This window comes from Platalea leucorodia (genome assembly GCF_965183815.1).
Source record: "Platalea leucorodia genome assembly, chromosome: 19".
Classification (NCBI taxonomy): Eukaryota; Metazoa; Chordata; class Aves; order Pelecaniformes; family Threskiornithidae; genus Platalea; species Platalea leucorodia.
Window position 1 is genome coordinate 6,439,471 of NC_138841.1, and position 21,089 is coordinate 6,460,559.

General features: G+C 55.3%; 1 protein-coding gene across 12 annotated transcripts in view; it reads right to left on the reverse strand.

The window, feature by feature from the left end:
- Positions 1-21,089, reverse strand: part of PPFIA4 (PTPRF interacting protein alpha 4) — a 62,379-nt gene that overhangs the window by 35,178 nt on the left and 6,112 nt on the right. The gene's annotated exons all lie outside the window — the stretch shown is intronic.

Below are 21,089 nucleotides of genomic sequence, written 5' to 3' on the forward strand. Positions count from 1 at the left end.
TCAGGGACTTGACCCCAGGGGCGATGCTGGTACCTGCAGCCTCATCTCCACTTCTGCAGCCCAAAACCACCGGGGCGAGAGGCTGGGATGTCTCCCATCCCAGCTGCAAGCAAGATGCCAGACAGGGATTTTTGGTGACACAGACCTTTGGGTGAGCTTCAGCCCACTACAGCCAGACCAGGGTCCCAGCAGCGAGGGTCAGTGTGCCACTGTCACCCCAGCTGCCCTGGGGACCTGCCCACCCCATACTGCCATCTTTGCCAGGCTTTGTCCGCAAGGGGATAAGCTCAGAGCAAGGGCCGCTGGTCTATAACGCTCATTATGGGATAGCCGCCCTTAACTTAGCAAGTTTTTAAATCTTTACAACTAATATAATGTTTGAGGCTAGGTCTGATTAGCCTTATATCACCCCTCTTTCAAAACAACAGACGCACATGGACAAAAAGGACCTGCACGCAGTCATGGGCCAGATCAGCCCGTTCTGGCCCTTTGGACTGGAATAAAAGCTCGTGTCTCAAACAGCTCGGCGGCACAGCGGGGCACTTCTACCCCGTTCAAAGGCGGCATGCGTAAGGAGACGCTTTTCTGCGCACCCAGATGCGCAGACACACACCGCCGGGGCCGGGGGAACCGTAGCTCCGTTCTTGGGATGACATTGGCTCATCAGCTGATGGGAAGTTTGACACAAAAAACCCTCTAAAAATAGAGAAGCTCTGGCAAAAGCACCAGTCCCTCACTGTGCATCCAATGCGTTACGCTGAAAGCCACCTCCCGCATGCCGGGGACGTGGGTCAGGGCGTCCCACAGGTGTCTGTCCCACCTCCTCCCCCTTTACACATTTAAGTTGCGTTCCTCAAGTGGGATAAAACCTGTTACAGCAAGTAATGCTGTCCTGAACTTTTGAGGCTTGTTGATGCTCCTTCCTGGCCGTTGGGACATGGATGATGGGATAACTGTGACTGATATCCCGTCCCCGCAGCATCCCTGCAAAAAGGAAGCTGGTGGAGGAAAAGGCACAGAGCAAGGGACCACTCCAGCCCCCTGCTCTCCTTGGGCTGAGTTGGACATGAGCCCCATTCCCATAATTAAGCACATAAAATGTTTTCAAATCCTCCTTCCCCTAATTAGCAGCCCCAGCGGTACCCACAGACGAGCATGGCCACGCTGCCGGCCTTCCTGGAGGGCAGATGCCCCAGGCTCTAGGGAGACTCGGGGCCAAGAAGGGCAGAAATCAGCCTTACCCAGGGCTAAGCCCTATTAATTTGGGTGCAAAACCCAAATGAGGTGACTTTCATGCCTCATCTTGCGGCTGTGCCTCTGCTTGTGGGATGAGCATGGAGAAAGCATGTCCACGCCGCAGAAAGCCAGATGGCCCCACGAGCATGACGTGAATGGCAAAATCAGCCATGTGGCTGCGTCCCCACCTCGGCTGCCGGCGAGGAATTGAATGAATTAGCAGGTGAATTAAGAGATATCAATCAAGGCACAGAGGGAAGAGCCCTGCAGGCACTCAGGGAGGGGAAATGCTGCAGGCAATGGCCAAGACATAAATCTGATGGGAACGATGATGGGATGGAAATTTATCCCAGCTGCAAAGGAAAGACTTGCTTACCATGAGGAGACTCCGCAGACACCAGTCCCAGTGGGGCCATGGCAACTCCCCACACCCCGTGGAGGTAATCCAAGGGGCTGGACCCACACGGTGCAGGAGGAGGCACAGATTTACCCCACGCATCACCCAAGGGCTAATTTTCTTATTGCTTCCCCCACAGCTGAGCCGGTGCATGGGTGGTTGGGGCGGTCTGGGTAAGCCCACGTGCTATTTTGCTTCACTGCAACCTGCTCCTGTACACAGTTATATCCTGTTATATGTACCGTGCTTGGGAAGGGAGGCTGGGGGTGATAAGCACAGCCTGGACACCTCAGCCTGGGGAGGGTGATAACAGGGTCATGGGGACCTTGCACAGCACCGATGCTGGTCCAAGACAGACTCATCCCAGCTTGCTGGTCCCCAAAAGCATCTGTGCTCTGCCCTTCTGAGCACGCTCAACAAAGACGTGGTACATAAAACTGTCCACCGAGGACAAGGCAACGCTTAGTGACTCAAAGCTCCTCCATGCCCAGAGCTTGGGGGATGTCTTTGCTGGAGGGTAGTCGCGTTCTCCCCTTGCACCCCGGGCCACCAGGCATGGGTAGTATGGAGGATATGCACTGTGGCATAAGGCAAGGAGAGCTGCTACAATCCTCTGCAGCACTACCAGCAGGGATGAGACTTCCTACCACCACAAAGAGCAGCCAAAGCCCTCCTCGTCCTGGCCTGAAGCCCCCAGGCAGGTGGTGGGCAGCCAGCCCAGGGCTTTCGGGGCTCTCCGCACTCCCTGTGACACCCTCCACAGTGAGCATCCCTCTGCCAGCGGGTCCCTGGCTGCTGCTCTGCCACCTCTGAGCGCAGCTCTGGAAACATTTCAGCCACGTGTGCCCATCTCCTGGCTGAATCCACGGCAAACCCCAAGAGTAGAAAACTCCGTGCACTGCGGAGGCACCAGTCACATCCATAACTGCTACGGACAGACGCTGAGGTGCCTCTAGTGTCCCTGTTTCAGAGCCATCCCGACAACAACCACTGGGCAACTCTCCTACCCCACGGCCTCAGAGCCATCATTTCTGGATTCAGCCACAGCAGCTTTCACTGCAAAACCAGAGCAACAGCAAAACCACAAGCCCCAGGAGTAGCCCAGCTGACGGGAAGGACCATCATCCAGGGTCAGGGAGGTTGCAAAGGTTTTATTTGTGATGCCAAGTGAGGAAGCCAGGACCAGGCTGGGTTTGATACCTGCTGTCTTCGAGCCCTTTGGAGCGGGAAGTGTGTTCGGTGAGCAACAGGCACGGGTGAGCATGCAGGGCTGTGCGCACATGCAGGGACACGCACACATGCAGCGACATCCATGCATGCAGGGACGTGCACACGAGTAGGGATGTGCACGGGTGCAGGGATGTGCATGCGTGCAGGGACACGTGTGTGCAGGAAGCTCCTGCCTCGGGTCAGCTCCCCCCGACACGTGCATCCCCTCATTTCTGTACCACCTCAAACCCTGGGATTTTCTCTGTTCTCCAAAAGCAACAGAAAATCACCCATTCCCACGCACCTCTTCCCCCGGGAGCCCAGCTGGTGGTTGCATACACAAGATGCCCATCCCTGCATAGCGAAGCTCAGCATTTCTTCGGCAGGCCTGCATGCCCAACCGGTCACTTTTAAGGACTTCAGGGATGTCAGTGTGGATGACGGCCCAAATGCATCACACGCTTTGCTGGTGACTTTAGCAGCAGCGAGGGCAGACCGAAAGCAGCCCTTCGGCGCTGGATGTCAGAGGGGTCTGAGCTTGCTCGCAATTAGCGGAAAAACGCTGCCTGTGAGTCTCAACCTTTCAACTCTATCTGGTAAAACTACGTAAATGCTACTGCCTGGGTTTAGAGGGCCTTAACTGATGGGATAATCATTGGGTAGAGGAGTGAGGATGCGAGGAGACAGCTGGTGAGCTGAGAAAGCAGACACTGCGCAGCTCTAGCCCTTTGCTGGGTATTTTTAGTCCCATGGGGCTGCCAGGCACAGACTTGCTGGAAGCAGGTTTGTTGCCAGTGAAAACGTGCTTGCTTTACTATCCCTTCCCCCTCCCAGCAAAATCATGCTTTCCCCACTCTTTAGGATGGAAAACAGCACAGTCACGCGCTGCCCGCTTGGAGAGGCCAGTTTGCAATGATGGTGCCCAGATGTGGAGCAGCTGATGGAGAGCAGAGTGGGTTTTTTTGCCCTCGGGCTGATTATTTGCTCGGCATGACTCTGTAGCGAGCCTTGCAGGATGCTCAGTCCGCAGTGCAGAGCACGGCACCCACCCAGTACCCAGGGAGCACCCTGACTTTCCCATTTCCACCAGGGTGAGCAGCACACCCAGCATTTATCCACACACAAAACCGCCTGTGCAGCGAGGCAGAGACAGGCTCGTGGTTTTTCTCTGAACAGCTTCACTCTCATCTCAGCCCTGACAAGAGAAAGAAAAAAAAATCTCCATGGCTCTGTCAGCAAGATCATCACCCCAGCAGGCAGCTGGCAGAGAGGGTTTAACGTGCACCTCGGAGGCAACAAGCTCGTGGAGATTGATCATCCCATAAAAATGTCAGTTTGATCTTTTCCACTCCTAGAAAATCCTCGTCAGCCGCCCAACCTGGCCTCAAAAGAGCAGCACAGTCAGGGCGGCGGAGCCCACACCAGCGGCCGTCGCTGGCAGCTCACCGGCGCAAGGACGGCTTCCCCTCCGCTGAACCAGCTGAGGAGAGCGTCCCGGCATCCCGCGCTGACCCCTTCCCAGCCAGACTTGGGAGGAAGAAGGAGGGTGATGCCCTTTAGCTGTTGGTTTTTCCTTGCAGCGCTTCTTTTTTCACTTTTTCCTTGTGATGCTGCGTTAAACACGATTACACGGACAGGCTGCAAAAGGGTCGTACCCTTACATTTCCAGCAAGTGCGTCCCCATTGCTGTTCCCGCAGATGGAGCCATGTCCCAGAGTAAGTCCTTCCCACCCTTGTTGAAGTCGGACACCACTTTGGAGCAGCCAGGAATGCTGAGCCACCGATCCCTCCCTGGTCTGCCCCAAGCAAGGTCAGTCCTGAGCCACCGAGCTGTGGGACGGCTTGCGGATGGCAGAGCAGGAACATCCTCAACATCTCCACCAACCCACGGAGCCCGCTTTCCATTTTACCCTCGGTGGGAGACATGCTAATTAAAGGCTGAGAAAATGGAGATTATTCCTGCGCACAGGACAAAGAGGATGCTGAAGTGCCCTGGCTCAACAGTGGAAACTGCCGTTTTAAGCGCAGAGCCTAGCAATGGAAATCTTCACCCGTGGCAGGTCTCAGAGATGCCTTTGCCACATGCTGACGCGGGCCACGGGCTGAGATTTCACCTCCTGAGGCGTTTCTGCCCTGAGACCGCAGGAGAGCTGCTGCTCATGGGTCTTGTCTGCACTGGAGACGGCCAGCTGAGCTCCACGTGCGCCAGGAGCTCCTCGCATCCCTCTCTACAGTCCCACGTGCCCCGAGGGTCCCTCCTCATCCTTCCCTTCCTCACCCCATGCCCATGCTTGGGCACAGACCCTGTCTATATGCTCCACAGGTTTCTTAGTTTTACAAGCCTTGACCTGAGCAGTCCTGTCTGCAAGCTCAAGCAGCCTGGCTTCTCCATCCTGGGCGATCCACAGAGAAAAAGCTGCATTTCAAGAAGAAAACCAATCAGCAGACACAGCCGCATCCCAGCATCTCTCCTGAGTCCTTATATTTACTCCTGGGATGCACTGTGGCCTCTGGGGACCTCCAGTCCCCTGAGAAGGACAAGGAAGATCCAATTTACCATGGGGCCCATATGGTGACGGTGCCTCCACATTCCCTAACGCAGCCCTGCCGACGGCAGGGTACCGCGCAGATGGTACCCGGCTGATGCCAGGGACAGCCCGTGGCCAGGACACCCAGGGATAATAAGGGAAATGAGGCATTCTGGCTAGAAATAAGGTGCCAATTTTTAGCAGCGAAGGATTAGATTCACATACTAAAGAGTGAGATGGATTCACGGGGGAGAGTCACCGCTGCGGAGATCTGCGTTAGGGATGTGATCAAGCCCTGAGGAAAGATGTAGCGGTGCCTCCTCTCTCATCCAGGCCTGGGAAGTCACCCAGAGTCCCCACACCTGCAGCAACATGGCCTTTGCTCTGCAGGGGACAAAGCCCAACTTGTCCCTTGCTGGAGATGCAACCCTGGCAGGACAGGATCTTTGGGCAGCATTTCCAGGTTCCAGAGCCTGTCTCAGAGGTGGCAGGGAAGCAGCGGGTGCTCCTAAAGCATGGGGACAGAGGATCCTGCAAGCAATAACAGATAGCTACTCCCAATATCTTACCTTAACGGGCACGCTTCTGCCCCGAAGGCTTGCTCCAAAACCAAAAAGTGGTTCCCATCCTCAGCCTTTGCCCGCTCCAAGCCGCTAAGCCAGAGGAGAAACCAGGAGGAAAAATGTCCAGATCTGGCTGTTTCTTTGCAGGGAGAAGTAAGTGTTAGTATTCAACCGATATTTATAGTTCCCAGTGGGAGGGGAGGCATTACACACAACTTCCAGCGGGTATTTTCAGAAAGCCACCTGCTCCTCGCCATTGTGCAGAAGCACAATTGTTCCGCAACAAAAACCTCGTCAGACGATGAGCCGAAATCTCTGCCGGGTCCTTTGGCGCGGATACGGGGTGCACAGTGCGGAGGACGGTGAACATCCCTAACAGGGGTTGGCACCTCAACTCGGTCACGTATGCCGATTCACAGGACTGTGTTACCCCTTGAAGAGTGTTGTATCGGTCGTGTTATGGTTCCTGACTCAGTTTCCCTGTTTCCAAAATGGGCTATGTGTCCTCAACTGACGCCAGAGAAAGGCGTAATCTCACTTTATGGCAAGGGGGAATCTGGCACGGGAAGGGACTGCTGGGGTGAAGACACACCAACATGCAAACCTCCTGCCTTTGCACTTTGGGGTGAGGTGACAGATGGGAATGAGCCTTGGAGGGGCTCCAAACTGGATGATCCCTCTGACAAGTGGGATCCCAAAGCCTGGCCAAGAGACTCAGCAAACCCAGTCTCACCTTCAAACTTCATCTCTGGGTTTGTAACAGCCAAAAACATGACTGAGGGGAGAGAGGACAACAGCTCTGAAGTTGCTGCTAAACCCATGAGGATCCCAGTGTGGCCAGGAGCTCACATGGGTGCCCAGCAAGTGTACTGGTGAAGCAAGGGCATATGGTCATCGTAACAAGTCCAGGAGCTGCATTTCGCCCTGCTGCATACCTGCCCCGGCAGGCAGAAGGGGTTACCCAAACCCATCAGGAACACAAACCAAATCCCCCAAATCCCGTCACCACAATCCCACTCCAGTCACCTGCACCGATAACGTTTTGTAGCGGATTTCCACAAAAACCCAACAGCATCGCTCAAACGATGGGACTGCCGGCAGCGCTGGAGAAATACCGATTCCTTCCATGGGGAAGCGGTTGGAAAACCACTTTGTGCTGTGAGCAGGACTCCCTGGAAGGGAGGAGGAGGATGTGCCTGATGCACGACACCGAGCTCGCATCCCTTTGCTGGGATGCGGTCTGCACTCAGATCCATCTACAGAGACAAGGAGGGGCATTAACAGCAACGGACCTGATGCAAAAAAGCCACAACGCTGGTTACAATCATTTCCTTTTTCAATAGCGGGCCTGCCCGCCGTCCCTGTGCGTGCACGTGGCTGTTTCATCCTTTTTTTCTATAACTTTGCAACCGAAACCTTTGTCCTTTGCTCTGTTAGGACAAAGCCTTTGACTTCTGCTTCATTTAAGGTTAGTTTGAACAAGCAGCAGAGGGAAATGCAATCGCCACGGCTCTTCTAGAAGCAGCATGTCGAGGTGAACCAGCCCCTAGATGAATCTGCAAGTGAAGGTGAGCACTGGGATCCCAGCAATTGGGCTGGTTTCCAGCCCAAGTTGGACGCAGACTGCTTTGAGAAGGAACAAGGCATGGGGAAGCAGCCTACAACCACGGGGAGAAAATTGTGCCCTTGTCACAGAGGCGGCATCACTGCAAAAGTCCCCTCACCTTTGGGAAAGTGAGGCTTTGTGCCTCAGTTTCCCCACTAGCAGGGTGAAATCTTGAGCCACGCTGAGCAGTGGGGATTGAAGGGGAGAGCTCCGGGCGTAAAGTCAATCATTGCTGCGAGCCGGAGGGATAGCTGGTGATTTTCCATTCCTTCACTTGAGGTTTTGCCACGGGTACATCCCTCCCACCCCCACGACACTTTTGATGAGGAGTTATTTCATCTGGGAGCCTGACGCCCCAGAGCCAGGGGCCGTCCTCCTCGCTGCCAAACCATCCCCTGCCCCGCTTTAGTCACACACCGTGAGCACTTGCTGGTGCTAATTTATTCAGCGACGGGGGAAGAGTCACCAGCACGAAGCGGGGCTGCTGAAATCTGCGCCGCGGGTGCACCCGAGCCCCATGAAAAGATGCAGAGGTGCCTCTTCCCCCACCCGGGCCCCGGTACCCACACTACGGCAGGCAGCTCAGGCTTCTGCGCCCAGCCCAGGGGACGCAGGGGGCTGCTGCTTGTAAAGAAACCCCACAGCAAACACCATGTGCATCCTAACGCAGCGGCCGCTCACCCGAAGCGGCTTGCATGCCTCGTCTGCCCAAGATGCAGGGTTTCCACCGCATCGCCCAGCTCGCTGGCGTCTCTTCCACACCCAGGAGTATCATCTGCACCCTAAGCACGGCCCGCCATGCAACGAGCCTCGGCAATAGTAATTGCTCCCCCACATCTGCTGCACATCTGCCCATTTCCCATTATAAAATTTGGCCACCAATGCCAGGAACAGCGGAAAGGGAAAGCAGCTCAGTGAGCTCCCCGGGGCCCGGAGCAGCACCCCGCTCCCTGCCCTGCTCGGGCAGACCGTAAGCACTTTGCCACTGTCCTTCACCAGACCACAAATTTTGAGTGGTATTGAGGAACAGCCAAGGGAGGTAATTTGGAGAGCCAGAGAAGAGGCAGCCTCGGCTTTCAATGTGAAACTTGGGAAGTATTAGTGGGTATTCACAGCCCGCAGAGGGCAGATCGGGGAAGTGCCTAGTGCCGCTGGCTCCAGTTTGAACCACGACAGACTCGGGAACACGTCCCTGCCTCATGCTCAGGGAGGTTTTGCAGCCAACATGACCTGAAAGGGGAAAGCAATGGTCCTGGAGCACGACCCATGCCACTGGGAGGCCTCCAGAGCTCAGCAATTCTCTGTTGACCACTTTAGCACGCAAGCAGAGATAACGGCGGTGAGACCTACGCCCCAAGCCCTCCCCCTGCTCCCCACTGCACCTGCAGACAATCCAGGGCGTCCCCCAGCTGCATCAGGACATCGCTTTCCTCCATCCTCCCAAAACACGGGAGGTTTTAGACCTTCCTATTCAAGAAGAGCGGTGGCATCTTGGCTTCGGCATTGGATGACCCCAACCAGAGGCAATTCAGATGGTTTTCGCAATTCAAGAGATGTGGGGGATTCCCCCTCGTATTCATCTCTTTGGCTTTCCTTTCCTTGTGCTAAGGAACTTTAGCAAGTTATTTAATCTCACTGCTGATGGCACAGTTGATTACGAAACAGCTTTCGCCCAGCTGCAGACATGCCTTGGTGGGGAGCAGGATACCAGTGTGATGCTTGGCCCCGTGCAATCAGGCTCCAAGGACGATCGGGCCAGATCCAGTACCAGGACAGCTCTGCAACATCCACGGGGAAAAAAAAAACAGACATACCCCATGGATCTCCACCCCTACCGGGACACGTGGGTGAATGGGATCTCAGAGCTGTGGTTGCTCAGCTCCGTGTAGGGCAAGGCAGGATCGCGGGGTTAAATCCCCGCCTGGTCGAAACCTGCTCTTCCTCCCAAGCATCCTCACACTGGGGACAACTGCAACCTTCCCTGGCCAAGTCGTGGTCCTTTGGCATCCTGGCTGTCCCCCCACATGGTTTGGAAGGGGTGGATGAAGCTGGCAGAGGAGCACAGAAGGCAGGACTGGGCCCAGTAAGGACCAGGCAGAGATGGAAACAAACTGCAGCATGGCCCCCATCCACCCCCAACCCAGGCTGGAGTAACCCTGCTGCGCTCCCACGGTGCCCGCCAGGGCCCAGGCAGCCGGGTGTCAGCTCCCAGCGTCTCATCCCTGCGGTTCATGGCAAGCGACAGGGTATGGCATGGCATGGCAGAAGCAGCCGCATGGGGACGTCTGAGGACAGTGACATTTAAAAGGCGGCCGGGGGCAAGGCACAGACACTAGAGCTCTGTCTGCTTCTGTCTAACCCGCACTGAGCAAGTCCACATCTTCAACCCACACTCTTCGTTATGCAAAATTAGCCCACAGATGAAGCTTGCTCGGCACACAGCCTCCAGCCATAGCAGCAGGAAAGCGCCAAGCGCTGGCCTCAGCCAGACAGCGCTGCAGGAAGGCTTCTCCTGCATTTGTCTTGCATTTTAAGCCTTGTTTCTTGCAAGAAGGAATTTTTGATGGTGACTCTGCCCCTGCACATCCCCAAACACTGTGAAGCAGAGGACTATGTTCCCAGCTCACTGCGCCAGCGAGGCGGAGGTCCTGAAGATGCTGTGCTTCGAGAACTGAGTTGAGAAGGAAAATCCAAGTCGTTCCCCTTTAGGAGAATGGTGGAATTAGCTCAACCCTTATTAGCCATCAGAGAAACCACCGAGAGCACCTCAAAAATACCCTGCCATGGAAAAAGCTCCATCTGGAGCACGTTTCTCCTAGACATAGTCCACAAGGAAGATATAAGGGATATATAAGTCCAGTTCCCTCCAGAGATCCCAAGTACTGGAGAAGATTGGGAAGAAAAAACACCAAGCTTTTTTGTGAATGTCATGAGCTGTGTTAGACCCAACAGGGAGCTTTGAGCAGACCCCCCAGGGGCTTCACCCAGCTTCACCAGCCCCCTCCTTCCCCCTTCTCTTTATTAACCAGCACCCCCGCACCCCAGCTAATGACCCCCATGGTGTCTGGGGCAGAAAGGCCACCTCCTGCAGCCCAGGCAGGTGGAGCAGGACCGGGTGGCCCGGAGCGCAGAGCAGCCACGGAGTCCAGCCAGCTCCTTACCCAGTGTGGTCCCAGTGCACTGGTGGCTGAGCCACTGGGGATGGGGTTCCCATCTCAGCTGGGAGGCTGGGTGTATCAGTGGGGAGGGACAGAGGTGCCACAGGGCAACCGTCCCCTCGAGATGTCCCCAAAGAGGCCAGCGAATGTGCTGGCACTACGGGCATCCACGGATAAGTGAGCATGCTCCAGCCCATGCTATCACCATGCCCATTCGGTGATCCTGGCACCTATCCTTTTGCCACAGTCTCAACGGTGCATGCCCAGCCCTGTTTACATCCTTGTTTCTCTGCACCAGCACCCAATCTAGGGATGCTCAGCACCACGCTGGATGAGCAGAGAGACAGGACAGAAGAAATACAGTGCCCCAGAACTCTTCCCCTGGTTTGGGCGATTTGAAAAAACAGCACAAGCTTCAAATTGAGGGAACTAACAGAAAATTGCTCCAGAAAGCATGGGGAACATCGTGGTTTGCAGTGGGGTGGCAGCTCTTCTCTGTGTCAGCAGAGCTCTTATCTGAGCATTTATCGTCACAAAAAGCAGCGCTGGGCATTAGTTCAGCTCAATTTCCAACTCGTTCCCTCTTAAAATGTCAGCTCCGTGGAGCTAAGCTAATGCAGTGAGCTCGGCGTCCTTGCTGGCAGCACCCAGTGCACCCCGGGCAAAGCCCCATGCCTGGCACCAAGATCCCCGGGAGCTTGTGCCCTTGTCCCCACCATGCTCCCCGCAAGGTCCCACGGCCATGCCCAGCTCACCTAAGAAGACTGCAAAGGTGGTGGCTCCAACGATGCCATCACTGAGCCTGGCCCGTGTTTCCGTCCATCACCCCCAAAGGGTGTCCAAGAAACATCCACCCCCGTTACGCCCATCGGCACAAAGCCTCTCGACACAGCACTTGCAGTCCCCCCCAGCACTTCGAGGAGCTCCTGCACACACCGAGTTGCAGCAAGTGGCCCCATAGCCAAGTCCTGGTGCCAGGGACGAGCCCCCGACCCACCCCAGGAGGAGGTGAGAGCAGGATTTGGCTGATCCATGTGAGACATCACCAGGATGAACCGCATTTGCAGCTCAGCAGGCTTTTAAAGAAATTAAATGTAGGTAATTACATTGGTGCACAACTGGCTGGAAGAGACGCAGGCGTGGTGGTTTCCATCCTGGTCCCTCCGTTTGAGCAGTGCTCCTGTGGGCACTCAAAAACGTGGTGGCCAAGAAACCTTAAAATCCCTGGAGGGGGGATGAAGGGAAGGGGGTGACCCAATGCATTGGCAACACATCTGCTGCCTGAGATGACAATGTTGTGTGCCCTCTCTATTAAAAGCAAGCAGCATATTAAAGCTCACAAGCCGACAGGATGCACACGGCGTTGGGAGTCCCTCTCCACACACAACTCAAGCACAGCAGCTGAGCCAACATTTTCTAGAAGGTTTAGTGACCATTTTTGCAGACAGCTTTAAATTTCTGGCTTCTTTACGACACCATTTTGGATCCTGGGCATCCTACAATGCCCTGTTCCTGCAGATGTTAGACCAAGCAAAACCCAGCTCCACCAGTACTGCCTGAAGGTTCAGCCCGAAGCAGCCCATCCCCAAGATCCACCGCGTCACCGTCGCAGTGCCAGCGCTGTGCTGCTGCAATGCTGCAGTCCCTCCAGGGCAACGTAGGGGGAAAAAAAAATAACCTGTGTCGGGGCTGGTGGGATGCTCACCCGAGCAGAAGTGGCTCCCTGCCCGGCCTCCCATACCGTGCCCTCCTCCCACCTTCCCAAGCTCGGATGCTGCCTGCAGCCACCAGCCCACCTGAGATGACCTTTACCTGCCGTGCCGATACAGGGGCATTCGCCAAATGATGCTCAGGACGTGCACACCTGATAGACGGAGCTCCCTGACCTTGTCTCCACTAGGTAAATGTACCAATTTATCTTAACCAATTTTGGAAGGGGCCTGGTTTGGACAGCTGCAAGCCCTTCCCTGCTGAAACACAGTGATTCAAGGCCAGCTCATCTGAAGCGATGCTTGCTGCTGGGTTTCACCTTGCTACCACCCACATTAAGACCTTCAGTCTACGCAGACAGAGCAGCAACAACTCCCTGACGCAGAAATCCACCCAGTGCAGGCGCTCAGAAGGATTGAATTTACCTTGGACCCAGCATCCTGAAAATGGGAGCTGGGATTTTTATGCATTGTCCTTTGCGAAGGGCTTGGCCCTGCTGAAGGACGTGGTGGACTTCAGGCTTGACTAGCCTCAGGCAAAGCATTCACAGCACCTCTGGGTATGCACGTTAACACCCACCTTCTAGATCTGCCATCGTTGTGGCATAGCATGAAGTGCTGTCCAAAGACCCTTCCTCCCCTCCAACATCACAACCACACCTGCCGGTCACCATGTTTCAGCTCAGCAGAGCCACCTCCACCTATTTGGGCCTGCTCAGAGCTGACACCCCGGGATAACTCAAGGGCCGGGCTCATATCCAGCAATACACTCCATCCTTACAGGCAACGCAGCACACAAAACCTCTCCCAAGGTGCCCCCACCCTACAGCCAAAGCCAGCTTCCTCCCAGGCACTGGGTCCCTGTGGCACCTCTGTAGGTCCAAACCCTTCCATGCATGGAGTAGGCATAGATATGAGCCCACCTTGCTCCTAGATCTCAAGAGATTTCCAAAGAGCGTTGGCCAAGCCTGAGGGCTGAAAGAAAATTAGGACCAAATCTTCCAGAGTTATGGAGGAATCTAGTTCCTGAGGCCCAAGAACTGAATACGCTCCCAGATTGGGCCTCACCATCTCCTCTGCCCTTTGCAAAGCATATGGCCATCCTCTAGCTGTGTCTGGTCTGGGGAACATGGGACAGGACAAGACAAGAGGGTTTCTGGGTCAATCTTGGTCTCGTGAGAGGGAACAGATGGGTTTTCTGGTGGGACTGATGTTCTGAAAAGCAATTACACTTGAAGACATCCCCAACAGACTATGCTGTGCTCTGGCCCAGAGCCCAAGTCATCCTGGGTTTGGATTTTAATTAGCCCCGTTTTGGTATCTGTTCTCTACTTCCCTCCAGATAATGATTTAATTATTACAGACGTGTCTTCAAATTAGCAGCTTCCTCAGTGGATTATTCAGCTGGGATCTCCTCAATTACAGAGCCCATCTCATCGCCATCAAAAGAGAGGCTGGAGAGAACAAAGGAAAACCAAAACCCTTCCTGGAAAGAGAAACCACGCAAGCACCTAGCTCCTGAGCAGGGGCCACTGCCAAGCCCTTCTCCTACTTTTATCCATGTCTCACAGTTGGTTAAGAAACCTAGCTCCAAAACACCCCCCAAACATCTGCATCATGCATGACCATGGTGGCATCAAGGCTGGTCTTGTCTTCCCACCATCAAGCCTTCTTACCCAGCAGACCACAAGTAGGTGGAGAGGCCAAGCAAGGTGAAAGGGATGCACCATGAGCTGGGACACAGAGCCACCGCTGTGTGTCCCATCTAACAGGATCGCATGTTTGGGGATCCCCTAGGAGAAGGGAGCCCGTGGGGACCTGGTGAGGACCCTGCTCATTGCTAGGCTACAAGTGCCCTTGTGCTCTCTGCAGGGTTGGTGGCACCCAGCAAGCTCCCCACGTTGGGAAGGACCACAAGGGAGAGACAGGAAGGTCCTGGTGGGACCAGGCAGAGAATGAGGCACGGCTCCCGATGGCAAGCCCAATCTCCTCCTCCAGCAGTGAGACTAGGCAGGGGCCATGCTGAGGTTCAGCAAGGCTCCAGGCCTGAGACACGAAGGCTTAGGAGAGAACAGCAGAACAGGTTGCCCAAGAGAAACACCAGATGTACATGCAAAGTGAAGGACACGGCACAGCAAGGGTGAAACCTTCAGAGCACAGCTCTACAACACGACTTGGTGCCAACGAGCAGTAATTCACCCGCAGAAAAGCTAAGTCCGCGGCTAAACTGCCAAGCAGACAGGTTGCTTCCCCACTGTGAGGCCTGGGCAGAGCATCTCCATGCTGCAGGGCTTCAGCAAACCCTCCTCCTGAGCCTAGCATGATCCCTCTCCCCAGGCTAGGCTGGAAAAGGAGGGGACACGCTCATGAGGTGCCCCATGCCTTGTTGCAAAGGGTAACGAACTCCAAGGACACACCAAGAAGCACTTTGGTCCTTTTTCACCGAGGCACTTGAACTACCGACTGCACATTGTGCTTCTCCCAGGACCCCCAAGATTTTTCTCGCCAGTAGTGCCACAATCCCCAAGTTCCTACCAGGGAACCAGATTTTGCAGCAGCCATTGGAAAAGCTCTACTGCCTCTCCCTGCTGTAGCACGGACAGCAGTGGAAAATCTCCGCTGGCTCCTCTGTCACTGCAGTTCACACTCCAGCAGATTAGCTCAAACCAGCTGCAGCTCCTGCTGCTGCAGGAAGAGCCCTCGAGCACAGCCACGCGCGAGTCTGCGGCTGAACACACAGCCCAGGTCTCTTGAAACCCAGACTAACACCCCATTTGTGAGGCTAGAGCGGCTCTCCTCCTCCGGTTCCCTTCCTGAACACAAGAAAAACAGCGAGGCAGCAAAGATAGCCAGGCGATGCAGCCTGTTATCCCAGCTTGGGGATACGGCCCCGGTGCCCCTCGTGCTCCTGGCGGGATCTGCAGCCTCTGGGCGATGAGCCCCAGCCCGCTGCACCACCACCAGCCCCTTGCACCGGCCCCTCCGGGGCATCGCCTGCCTCTGTCCTCCCCGCCAGCCATCACAAGCCCCCGAGGGTTTCGAGCTCTCCACCCCATCAGATTTGCTAAGAGAGACCAACACGTTCGAGAGTGAGCGGGGGGAGAGAAAAGGCCGTGCCGACACAAGCCCTTTAGTTTCATTTCCTTAAGAAACCAGGCTAAAGAAGATGGGAGTGGAAGTGACACACAAGAGAAAGAGAGAAGGATTTTCATTAACCTGATCAAACCTCCTGGAATATGATAACAGAGGCAGTAACAGACACCTCCCCTCTGGCCGAGGACAAAGAAAGGCTTCCTAGTTATGAAGAAGAGGAAGAAAATTGGAGTAGAAGAAAGGAAATGACTCAAAAATGGCTGAAATGTCAGATGTTATTAAAAAGCCTTCACCTAGAGAGAAATAATGATTGATGAGAACAGGGATAGGATGGAGGAAGCTGAACAGCTGAAGAACAAGCAGGATGGGGAGCAAGCACCTGAGAACCGTTCCGCTCGCTCCCAAAAGCCGCCCTGGTGACTACAATGGTGGGCTGACTTCTGGAGGTGTGCCTGGGGCGACCTGCGAGAAACCTGGGGTGCTGAGAGGCCATGCCGGCGAGGAGGCCGACAGCAGCCACAGGAGACGGCAGCCCCAGGCTAGCCTCACCCCACCGGAGACCAGCGAGTCCCCTAGGATCCACGGGTAAATGCCTCCGTATTTTCAAGCATCCTTTAAAGAGGCCCTCATCCTGCTCTCCTGCCACCCTGGGCCACGTTGCCGCTGTATCACGTCGCAGGGTCCCTGCTCCGACTGCTTGAGGAGAGGAGCGTGGACGCTACCTTGCTTTCTCAGGGTACCTGCAGCGCCATCAGCATGGCCAGGAACCCAGCTGCCAGAAGCCCAAGCGGAAAAGCAAATCCAGCAGTCCCTCCGGCATCCCCATGAGCATCACCCTGCGAGGGGACACCCATGCCTCTGACGCCCCCAGGGACTGCCCCACCTTCAGAGGAGCTGAGCTGGAGCATCCGCAGCCAGGGCCGAGCAGAGCCACAGCCGGCAGTCGTAGCCGGCAGCAGCCGGTGCCCACGTTAGGCAAGCGCGGCCTCGCTCTGCCCCGGCGTTTTCAGGCTGCCGCGGTGACGGCCGGGGAGAGGAGTGCCTGGGCTGTATCAGTGTCACGCAGCATTGCGGGCTCGCTGGCTCCCGCTCCAGAGCAAAGGCAGCTCCATCCCAGCCCGGGAGGTTGAGCTGAAGTCACGCTGCTCTTGCTCTTCCAGTGCTGACACAAAGCCCCTTTCCTGCTCCCAGCACGGAGCCGAGCTGGCCCTCCCCAGCTGATCTGCCTCTCCGACATCTCACAAGCAGCCGCACGAGGAGTTTTGCAGGCAGGAGCGACTCAGATTCCCTGCAGCAGCCTCCCCTCTTGGCATCTCTCTCCACCGCTTCCCCAGCCGTCTGTGAGCTGCATTTGCAGATAACATCCCTCCAAACGTCCCCAGCAGAGACCCCGCCATGCACACACCCAGCTCCCACCCCGGCTAGCCGCGGAAGCACACACACGTGTGCCGAGCCTTCCTTTGGCGCCACATTAACATGCACGCAACACGGCCAGAGTTGCTCTGAATCTGACAACATTTGCTTTTTGGAAAACAACAAGAAGTGAGAGCCAAACCGCACGCGTCTCCCTGCCGGAGCAAGGTCGAGGCCAACAGGGAGCTGGGAGCTGCAGCTGCGCAGAGGCTGGACTCTTTTGAACCCAGACCATCATCTTCGGAGGAAGATACAGAGGCAATAAAGCCGTCACAGCGGCCACCATCGCCTTCTTAGCAGCATCCTCCTACCACCACCAGTCTGGACCAGCTCTCCCTGGCCAGCCTGCTCTGGTTACTGGTGTATTTAGCACCCGTCCTGTGCCCATGAGGCCTCACAGATTTATGAAAGCTTTGGGTACCACCAAGTGCACTTGGCAGCTGCCTCAGAGTCGATCAGCCTCAATCCAAGCCAATGGGGATGGAGAGGGGCAAAAGGAGACCATGAAGGTCCCAGCTGCCCCAGAGACTGGTTAACCTGGGTGCTCATAAGCAGCTCCCGATCATTTGGGGATAAGTCCTGCAAAATCTCACGCTTTTTGGGCGAACAGGCTCAGGCAAACCTCCAGCTCACCAACGACTACGCGGGAGCTGACCCATGGTCGCTCTCCTTGTGTACACACCTGCACTGAAGGAAAGAGCGGGGGGAAAAAGCTCTGGGTGAAGGCAGCAGCATGGGAAGATCCTTCTGCTTCCTTCTCCACGATGGGTTTTTGGCGTTTTGAGGCACACCAGGTCAGCCCATGTGGAGCCAAGAGTCCTGGGAAGGAGAAAGTCCGGGCACTGCCTGATGGAGGACCTGCCACATCTTGGTCTGACAGAACAGGGTGGCTCTTCCTGATGGGTCACGCTTGTCCCCACGCCGGGGCAGTGGCAGCACCTCGCTGGCATCTCCAGTGGTTGGATTTCCTCCTACTTGCAGGAGAGACAAGGAAACCAAGTGGCCAGTGTCTGCCAGCTACGCAGCGTTGGTGGCTGGATTCCTCACCTTCTCGGCCTCCAAAATATACTTTTTTTTTTTTTTTGCAAGACTGGGGTAATTATCAACGCTTGTGTCCATGGTTCGACCATATTGCAGCAGGGTGTAGGACTCTCAGCTACCAGCCAACCCCGTGAGCTGTGTGTGCCTCGAGCCTGTGCTCACCCACTGCTCTGGGCTCAGAAATGAGCTCCCCCAGCAGCAAAAGGGCTTATCGCATGGAGATGGAGAGAGGACAATCCAAATACCTTCAATCCAAAGTCTCCTCAAGAAACACATCCATTGAGAGCATCACTCATGTTTTACAGCCTCAGCACCTCCCAGCTATGCTGAAGTTCAGTTTTCACATCCATCTCATCCAGCACTGCTCCAAAATCCCCCAAATCCCCCAGTGAATGCCACAAAGCCAGTAAGCCAGTTTGCCACTTCACCCCAAGATCACAGCACGTGACATTAGCCCTTGGCTTCATTCGTAGGCCAACCGATGAGCTCTCCCTGCCCTGCCAGCAAGCCAGTAAGGTCAAGAGGCTGAAATCTGCTGGAAAAAAAAAGCCTGCTTGCTTCCAAGTTACACACCAATCTGCCCAGTGCCCTGTATGAACTGAAAACACCAGCATGCCCTCTGCGTTCACCCATTAAAGAGACCCAGCAGCTCAAACCAAAGCAGTTGCTCCCCTTCCCTGTATTCCACATCTCAAAGCCAGACGTGTAAATGTAAATTATATATTTACTGCAAAGAGGATGGAACAGACACCTGGGACAGACACGTGGAGGGTTAGCAGGGATGAAGCGCAGCACACTGCGTTTTTGACAGCTCCTAAAGCACGCAGCTGTTTGGACACCAGAGCATCCTCGTGGCTAACGCTGGCCAGACGGGCCCTTGGCCTCCGCTCTCCTCGCCACAGGGACACCTCAGGGGCTTGGAGGGCTCCCGTGATGGGCTGGAAGGGATTTTGGAAGTGCCTTTCCCATGCCCTGCCCTGAGATGGGAACAGCCCTTGCTGGCCACTGCCAGCATACTTGGCCAGCCCTTCCCTGGGAAGGTCACCAGCAACGATGGCATTTTCTTTGGCAGCCGCTGAGAGTCCATCTCTTTGGTGACGGGATGAATTTTGGGGGGTATTTTGCCTGATGCCACATCAGGGATGAGTTTCCCCCCCTGGACCCTGCTTCCCTGAATGCCCCTGCACCCCTGATTCACACACCTCACAGACGGAGGATAAAAGTAATAAATGTTAAATGCACAGTACCCCAAAGATTGACCCAGCCGCTGCATCACTTAAAGACCAGATCTCGAGAGCAGAATTTCACCCTTTGTAGCCTAACAGATGTCCTGCACTGAGCCATGCAGCAATATTTAAATAAAAAATGGTGGCTGTACAATAGCCAAGTCATTTGAGAATTAAAGCGCTGGTATTTTTAGGCAGCGGGAGTACGTGTGGGAGAGATCTCAAAGTGCAGGCTGATGCCATTTGCTGCAGGGCAGTTAGAATTAGATTTATTGACGACGTGTGATTTGAAAGCGACACCGGCGCTCATGAAGAGCCATGCAGTGATCAGCAATGCTGGGGCTTATTTCAGCTTCATTTTAAGAGACAAAATTTCTTTATATACATGTAAATACAAAGGACGCACAGAATGAAAGCCATTTCTGCTTGCAGAGATGCTCTATTACCATCTCCAAAAATGGCCACTGCAAAAGTCTTGTAACTAAATTAATTAGAAGCAGATGATCAAAAGGGGGAAAAAATGCTCTTTTTTTAATATGGCAGCCCCAAAGCGTTGGCAATAATCGAGTGATTATCATCCAGGTTTTGACGCTGGCAAGGAGGAAAGGGAAGTCGTCTCTCTCCATCAAACACTAGCTGCTCTCCGGGCAGCACATCTGGATATCAGACAGGTAACAGCAGCAAAGCGAACCCTTTCTGGAGCTGGACTCAAAGGAAAGACAGCTCAGATCAGGAGAGATGAGACTTGTGGCTTCAATTAAACACTTAATGGGTTAAAATTAGTTAAGCCATGTTATTCTGCACATGGTGCCTGGAGAGCCCAAGCCCCCGGAAGGGTTCAGCGAGGCGTCTCTCCGAGGGATGCTGGCAGTGACCTTAGAGACCCCGCTCTGTCCCCTGTGTCCCAACGAAGCTCGTGGGGACCTGCCTCCAGGTGCTGCGATGCTGGCGAGGAGCGAGGACAGCAACTCTTAGCAGGCAGGAGGGAATCTCCAGGACTTCCACCCATCCGCTCTCTAGCACAGACAGGTTTTCCAAGCGGCAAAGCAGCAGCCAACATTTGGTTTGCTCAACACCTCCATGGGGCCTTTGGGGCCTTCAGGGGCTTGGGTTCGCAGCTCCTCTGCCCCCACAAAGCCTCCTGTGATCCTCCCCAGCCTGCCTTAGCCCAAATGCCCAGCTCGCTTTTGCCACGCAGACTCAGCCCTGCCTGCCTCCTCGCTGCAGGAGAAGTGGGGATCAGGCCCGCCTTTGCCCATGCCAGCAGTGCATCCATGGTCGGACATTGCCACCGCTGACGCCCCCGGTCCCACAGCAAATATGAGGGTGGCACAGGGACGGGATCTCCGCTACAACCGGCACCTCTGCAGGGGGACGCAGCCGACAGCGATGCCATCCTCAGCCACGGTGGGAAACACGTTCCCAGCACAACGGGATGGCAAAGGCATCAGCAGCGCCACGTCCCAGTGATGCCCACTCTGGCTGGCCCCCACTAGCCAGAAACCAGCTGCAGCGACACTGGGACGCCCCACAGAAACAATCTCTTGTGCAGACACAGGAGAAAAGCAGGATCTGGCTGTGCCCCCCTCACACTTCATTCCCACCATCCCTTCCCGAGAGCAGGGAGCCGAGCTTCGCAGCATGCCAGGGAAAGCAGACAGGGAGAAGATATTCAGCAGCACCACAGCCACCTCATCCTGCAGAGAAACTGGCCAAGACACCGCGGTGCTTCCCGAGCCTCAAAACGATGCCGTGCCCAAAGGAGCTTTGAAATGCTGCCCTGCACTCCCCAAATCCAGGTCTCACCCAGGGAGACCCACAATCTAGCTGGGTGCTCCCTTGGCTGGAGCAGGAATTTCAAGGCACAGTGCTTTCCACCACCCCAGGGATGCAGGGCTCAGGTCTGGCCC